Raw genomic sequence first — 7,856 nt, forward strand, 5'->3', positions numbered from 1 at the left:
CATGCATTATGTTAATGGAGCCAATGATCCTCGACCACACTCCATTTCCCGAATCCGAGGAAAAGAGAAAGTATCAATACTTCCATGTAATTCATAAGTCACTTTTACCCAAATAGAGTCTTTATCGTTAACTAATCTCCACCTCCATTTTTGCAATAAAACGTAATTAAGAGCTTCAAGACTACCAATACCAAGGCCACCTTTCTTCTTAGAAGCCAAAATTTGATTCCAAGATACCCAAGAAATCTTTGAGGAATTACTATCACTTCCCCAAAAGAAGTTAGCACGAAATGATTCAAGTTATTATTATTATTATATTTTATTTTTAAATCTGAATATGCATGAGATATAGGGAAAGGAAGTAGGTACCTATGAAGACAGAGGAAACCAAAACTGATCTGCCCCCAATCGAAAGCATGCTAGCCTTCAATTTCGTCAATTTCTTCTTGAATTTATCAATAATCGGTTGCCACCCATGAAGACAAGCCATGTTAGAACCAACCAGGAGTCCCAAATAAGAAAATGAAAGGTTTTCCGGTTTACACCCTATGATAGTAGCCAACTGTTGAACCTGGGAAAAATCGACTCCAACTCCAAAGAGGCTAAATTTGTGTAGATTAATTTTCAACCCAGAAACATCGTGAAAACAATTAAGAAGTTGGAAAAGTTTAAGAAAATTACCATGAGACCACTTGCCAAGAAATAAAACATCATCTGCAAACAACATATGTGAAATCTGCATAGAATAAACTTTAGGTCCTTTAAAGAAGCCCACTGCAATGGCATCTTCAACTGCAACATGCAAAGCCTCCATCACAAGAATGAAGAGGAAGGGGGAGAGAGGGTCACCTTGACGTAACCCTCTATGAAGAGAAAACTTAGTAGTAGGGCTACCATTAACTAAGACAGAAGTCTTCGCAAAATTAAGAAAACCACAAATCCAAGAATGTCATCTATAGTTATGAAAATATACATTAATTCAAGAACCCAAAAGCTGAAAGTGATTTCAGTTTGTATCTACAAAGTTCTAAGCAGGCGGGACCGCGGGAACACACCAAAAATTGATTTTAGTTTGTTCTTTTACTTACCCCTTTACGACATCTCTTTGTGTGATGCTTATCCATCTAAAAAATACACAAAATATCGATTACCAAATGAAATCAAACAAAACAAATCCAAGAAATAGATTACCAAAACTAATTACCAGATGATCGTGTGCTGAAGAACAAATATTCAAGCTAAGGGGTTGTTTGTTTTTCTAAAAAAACCACTTCTGGCATCTGACCACTTCTAGCTGCGCCGTACAAAACACGCGCAACACTTGGCATTTCACAATTATTTATTTTTAAAGGACTTCTGACTTAAAAACTGTCGTGCGTGTGCTGTGCGGCGCAACACTGACCCTCATCTTCAAACCTCTTCTTACCTTACTTTAAGTTATATTATTCAATATAAAAATTGTTTTATTTTTTTCAACAACATTTTTATTATTTTAATAATACTATGAAGGATATTATAAACAATTTCAAGTATACTTTACATAATTTCAAAACCGTTTGGTAATTTCATATATATATATTTTTTGTGTTACATTGTCTATAACCAAATATTAATAAAATATAAAGTTAATCACTAAAATTACTAAATCTATCGAAGCTAACCAATGAAATAACCATCGTACAAGTTTTAGAAACCACATGAACCATTCATACAAGTTTAGAAACCATAATGATCTTTCATATAAAAAACAACAATGTCTGAACTTGTGACATTTGGTAAATCATAGGAACCACTTATTTGTTTTGTATTATTATTATTATTATTATTATTATTATTATTATTATTATTATTATAAACACGTAACAAAATAGGTAAATACGATTAATATCATAACAATATAAGTTAATATAATTAATACAACAGTAATACTTTCTCAAATGTTTTTTTTATGTAACTTTTTCAAGATGTTAAAAGTTAATCGGCTTCGACAACCTAGTAATAGTTTAGGCAGAGATTAATTGCTAGACGCCACTTAGTCAGTAACATACTGCCAATAAATTAATCGGAGACTTGTCGAAAATTTTACAATACTGATTATTATTACTATCCTTATAGTGATGATAATAATAACATTATTAATATGAATATGTATGTGTATTTGAAACATCCCAAAAATTAGGGTCCAAAAATTTCATTTTAAATCATTAATAAAACAATAGTAATCCAAACATCATATAACAACCATAAATCGTGTATCTCAAAATATTATAACATTTGTCAAAATATATCAGAGTATAAACATCCCAGGCTAAACAAATGGTGTGTGCACTACAATCATCCCAAGCTCTTTCCCTTGCTAGTGGAAGTACCTGAAACAAAAACTGAAAACTGTAAGCACGAAGCTTAGTGAGTCTCCCCAAACTACCACATACCATACACATAACATGCAACTAGGAGATACGGCCCCGCCCACACTCCGCTACTAACATGCATACAATTATCACACAGACAACAAGTATATCTATTTCTATCAAGCAGTCACATATCCATACTCAAATAATACTACGAGATTCGGGCCCCGCCCACACTCAACTACTAACATATCATATATACGGGCCGACCTTGGTGCCGTAGACCCGTTCCTACAGAAGGAAACTCACCTCACACTGCTGAAGTCCCGTAGATAATTCTCTGGCTGCTGGCTGAAAATTCCCGAACTGTCAGTCGTCAAAACAAAACCCAATTAACTATTTGGTTTTCAATGCATAACCATAAATACACATTTGGGGTAAAAGGACCATTTACCCCCAACATAGCTTGGTCCAAGACCAAGGCCCAACTCATACTCTAAAGGCCCAAAAGTCACATAGTCAACCAAGGCCCAATGGTGACTCGATTTTCCAAATTGGGCCCAAACCCCTTACATGGTCTTACCTTAAGGCCCAACCATTTATTCTTGGTCCAACACTTGACATTCTAATGGTCCAGTATCTCATAATCATCAAGGCCCAAATATGGCCCATCTATGACCTAATTTTCCAAATTGGGCCCAAACTTTTCCAATGGGCCTTATCCTAAAGCCCAATTCAATATGCTAGTCCATATACTTGTTCTTGGATGACCCATCAATAGTCCAAACATCTAGGCTCAACAGAAAAGGCCCAACTCAAAACCAAACACAACTAGGGTTTTCACATGAAATGACGATTAGGGTTAATTAGAAACACTTAACCCATTAATGACTTAATCCATTAAGTCCATCAATCTACTAGGTCAGTCATACAGTGTAATTGGGCATAAGTCATACTTCAAACCACTGGTCCAAACGCGGGTCCCGGAAATCCAAAACTAACATCTCCCAAAATTAGGGTTTTCTAAACCCTAATTAGGGTTTTCAACCCAATCACAAGCCAACAAAGTCCAAGATCATGCTATTGGGCCTATTAGGGTTTCACTATGTCGAGCACCACCCACTGCCACCTCGGGCAGTGGTGGTCGACGGCGGCTCACGACGGCAGCCACCACCTCACGGCGGCGGTGGTGGTTTTTCCCTTAATCCTTCTGCCAAAATGCTTAAACAAGTCCCATTTTTCTACTAAAAACATTCACACACCATAATATACACGCACAACTACCACCATACGGCGGCTGGTGGTGGCGAAACGGTGGCAGCCAGCACCTCATGGTGGTGGTGGTGTGTTTCCGGCCAGATAAAGCACATATAATCCTCACAATACAACAGTCAACATGTACACTCGAAAATACAAACATACAGCCACCGCCTAGGCGGCAGGCGTCGCTGGAAAAACGTAACAATGGCCCCACGGCCACCGACGACGGCAATGGCGATTTCCGACATCACCCACTGAAAAAGAACGAGAGGGGGAGAAAAGATGAGTTGCAAGTGGACTTACCATGCGTTTCCGGCCATTTGCGACTCCAGTTTCGCCGTTCACAGCTTCATCCGTCGGGATCGGCTATCTTCCGGTAGTTCTTGACATTTCTGACGGCAGCGGGGGACGTAACGGCGACGTCCGATGACAAGGCAGCATGCGGAGAGGGTGGCTGTCTGACCGGTGATGCGAGCAGCGGCTGGGGGAGCTCCTTGAGGGTGGCGGCCGATGAAGATGAGATTTAGGGTTAGGGTTTTCCATCTTCCGATTGAGAGGGAAATGGGATACGTGGTTAAACCCGTGTCTCATTTCAAACTTGTGTCATATTTCCACAATCAGCCCTCCTCACAAAATCTTTATCAGTTTAAATCCAAAATTTTCCCTTTAGCCCTTGCTTCCATAATTCCTTTCATCATAAGTCCTAATAATTACCAAGCAGCCCCTGTCTTCAAAAATCCTTTCAAATTAAACCCATAATTTACTAAACAGTCCTCAACCTTCAAAAGTCTTTACAAATAAATCCTGAAATTACATTTTAACCCCCGAATAATCCAAATTATATTATTTGGCTCCCCCAAAATCAACACCCCGCTAAATGTTATGGACTTTAGGACTACTATTTAATTATTAATCCTTATCTATTTATTTATTTAATAAACGGGATGTTACCGTATTAATAATAATAATAATAATAATAATAATAATAATAATAATACAAAATCAATATAAAATAATTTGTTCTGAAAATGGTCAAAATAATAATAATAATAGTAATAATAAAAAAACTAATAATAATATTTCAGAAGGTTTTCAAGGGAAATGGATTTTCATGAGAAATTAAATATCCTCATACTTTTGTTGCTACAAATCCTTCTACCCAATTAAATGATGACACATATCATATTAGTATATTAAAATATCATTAAATGAACATTAAATGTTACACATGTCACTATTTAATTGGGTAAGAGGATTTGTAGGAACAAAAGGTAGGAGGATATTTAATTTCTCTTCATTATGGAGTTGTATTTTGATTTGGATACTAAGCCAACCAATAAGTTGTGTAGTTTTGAATCTATATTTTAGGAGCACAGTTGTCAATGACAATAGAGAAGAGGACTTAAGGGTGATAGGAGTATGAATATCATTCAATCTATTACCACATCTATATATCATTTTTTTTCTCCCATATTTCTTCTATATTTCCTAACCTACAACACATAGAAACAATGTAACACCCAGTCCAAGTATTATTTACATTTTAGTCCCTTACATATTGAATTACTGCTTTTGGACCTTATTATTATGGAATTTGGAGGAAGGAGGGACCATTTCTGCCAAACTTGGATTTTGGAAGCAGAGCCCGAACGCGGGGCATTCCCCTAAGGAACGCGTTGTGTTCCCGCGATGAATGCAAACCCTAATTTTTAGGGTTTAGGACATATATAAACAACATTATGACTCAAGCCCTGGCCTCCTTACCAGCCTCTCAACCTCAGAAAACCCTAAATAACCTCCTTTTCTCATTCTTGTGTGTGTGGCCTTGTGAAGCTTGTTTTGGAGTTCAGAAGCTTGGAAGTAGGAAAGAGAAGCTAGTGAAGAAGAACTTGAGTATCTTGAGCTCATAGATCAGCGGATAGCATCATGATTTGGGACTCTTTGAAGGTATAAAGTTCACAACTTTCCTCAAGCATGCTTAGATTTAGTAAGATGATGTTTTAGACCTTTTTAGTCCCAAGAATGGATCTTTATGACTCAAATTCGTTTATAGGCCTAGGGTTGCCACCCTTGATGCTAAAGGTGTCCCTACATCAGTAAAGTTTCGATCTTTGAGGTCTTAATGGGTTCATGCAAGAGTTAGGACCACATTTATGGAAGTTGGTTGTTATTCCTTGAGATTGGGCCTTAAGGGGGGCATGCAAAGTCACCAAGTCTGTTACTTTATGATTTTAGAGGTCCTAGACAGCTTGGATCTATGTTTGGATAGCATGGCTTAAACATTAAGTGCTTAATGGCCCGTTTTTGGAAACTGGACGCGAACGCCCTACGTAGGTCTTGGGAACGCGCTGTGTTCCCACTGGAGTTCGCGATTTGAACCAAGGAGGAACGCCCAGCGTTCCACAAGGGAACGCCCTGCGTTCGTTGCGGCAGTGGGCCTTTTTGGGCCATTTCCTTGGACTAATTGATTATGGGCCTTAGTGTATTATTCTTTTGGGTTAATAATGGATTTTATTGCACATTGGACTTGAGGGAAGGCCCATTTGAGAAGTTGGGCCCAATTTAAAAAATTAGGCCATAAGTGGGCCATTAGTGGGCCATTAGTGGGCTTGGTGAGAATATATGGATTTGGGCCTTCATGTTATGGATTTGGAGCTTAGGTCATGGGTCCATTTAGATCAGGGGTATAATGGTCATTTTACCCTAAGAAGGATTGTTTGGATTTTGACTAAAGTGTTATTTGGTAATGATAGCTCAGAGAGTCGTGGGAGCAGCCGATAGAGATTCCTTACCGAGAGATACAACAACCAACTTTGCGAGGTGCGTCCTCTTCCAGTAGGAACGGGTCTAAGGCACCAAGGCCGGCCCATTTATGTATGCTAGTGATGCCGGGGTTAGCCCGATGTAGTTTATATGCTTCCAAACTTCGGTCCGATGCCGGGGCAAGCCCGAGGAATGTTTGTATGCTCGATGTCTTCGTGATTCTTGCATGTGTTCGTTTATATGTTCCGGACTTCGGTCCAATTTTGGGGCAAGCCCGATGAATGTTTAGCTTATATGTTATGTGTTATGTGTTCCGGGCTTCGGTCCGATGCTGGGGCAAGCCCTAGGAATGTTTATATGTTTATGTTATGTTTTTATGTTATATGCTTGTTGATATGATATATGTATACCGGACTTCGAAGTCTGATGCCGGGCGGGGCCCGATGCCGGACTTCGGTCCGATGCCGGGTGGGGCTCGATGTAGCGGGAAAGGCCCAATGTATGTTATTATGTGATTATGTGTATGGTATGTGGTAGTTTGGGGAGACTCACTAAGCTCCGTGCTTACAATTTCAGTTTTGGTTTCAGGTACTTCTGGTAGCAAGGGGAAGGGCTCGGGATGATTGCAGTGCGCACACCATTTATTTAGCCTGGGATGTTTTATACTCTGATATGTTTTTACAAATGTTTATGAGATTTGAGATACATGAATTATGATTTTACATGATGTTCAATGACTATGGTTTTCTTAATAATTAAAAACGAAATTTTTGGAATGTATTTTTGGGATGTTACAAGTTGGTATCAGAGACTTGGTTTGAGAGATTCAACCACACTCTCGGGTGTTTCTAAACTCAAACTGAGGACTTGGTATGAAAATTTGCAAAAGAAAATCATTTTTATAAAAAGAACTTTGAGAAAAAGAAAAGAATTTTGAAAAGAGAAAAGAACTTTGAAAAAGAGAAAAGGGTGTGGTGCATGCAATCAGCCGAGCTTAGGTAAGTACTCCCAAATTACCCATAGAAGTTTATGTTATGATATGTGTATGAGAATTACATGCTAGATTAGGACTAAGGATCTAGGGAGGATGCCTTATGTTCCTGTTATATGTTTATCAGCTTTATGAACTGCATGCTAGTACAAATTAGTCAATGATATGATGACCTGATTAGGATATGCTTGATTATGTTTACTCAATGCTTGAATGTTTCTTGCTTTGTGCTTTTAGGAGTCTTAGTTATCTTTTACTAACTAGTAAATGAATATGTTAAGTTACATATTGCAAGGACTAAATAATTTCAGAAGGTTAGGTCTAGCTCTATTTCGTAGCTCTTGTTTGAGTCCAACCGTTGTATGGTAGGATCTCTCATTCGAATAATTATCTAGTCTGAGTGATATGTAATCGTACTCGCGAGCTAGTTAGGGGGAGATAGCAGGGACGTCCTATGCACCTGATAGCAGAGAGTGGGTTGGAGATTACCC

The 7,856-nt window shown here is 38.4% G+C and overlaps 1 long non-coding RNA gene across 1 annotated transcript; it reads right to left on the reverse strand.

Annotated features, from left to right (window-relative positions):
- Nucleotides 1-2,208: 2,208 nt before the first annotated feature.
- On the reverse strand, nucleotides 2,209-4,171 carry LOC145169453 (uncharacterized). The gene is made up of 3 exons (XR_013742488.1): nucleotides 3,915-4,171; nucleotides 2,661-2,717; nucleotides 2,209-2,369 (listed from the first exon to the last, which is right to left on the reverse strand). It is a non-coding gene; the product is annotated as an uncharacterized LOC145169453 (long non-coding RNA).
- Between the last annotated feature and the right edge of the window lie 3,685 nt (nucleotides 4,172-7,856).

Source organism: Lactuca virosa, chromosome 4, assembly GCF_052849685.1.
Source record: "Lactuca virosa cultivar CGN04683 chromosome 4, Lactuca_virosa_CGN04683_v6, whole genome shotgun sequence".
NCBI lineage: Eukaryota > Viridiplantae > Streptophyta > Magnoliopsida > Asterales > Asteraceae > Lactuca > Lactuca virosa.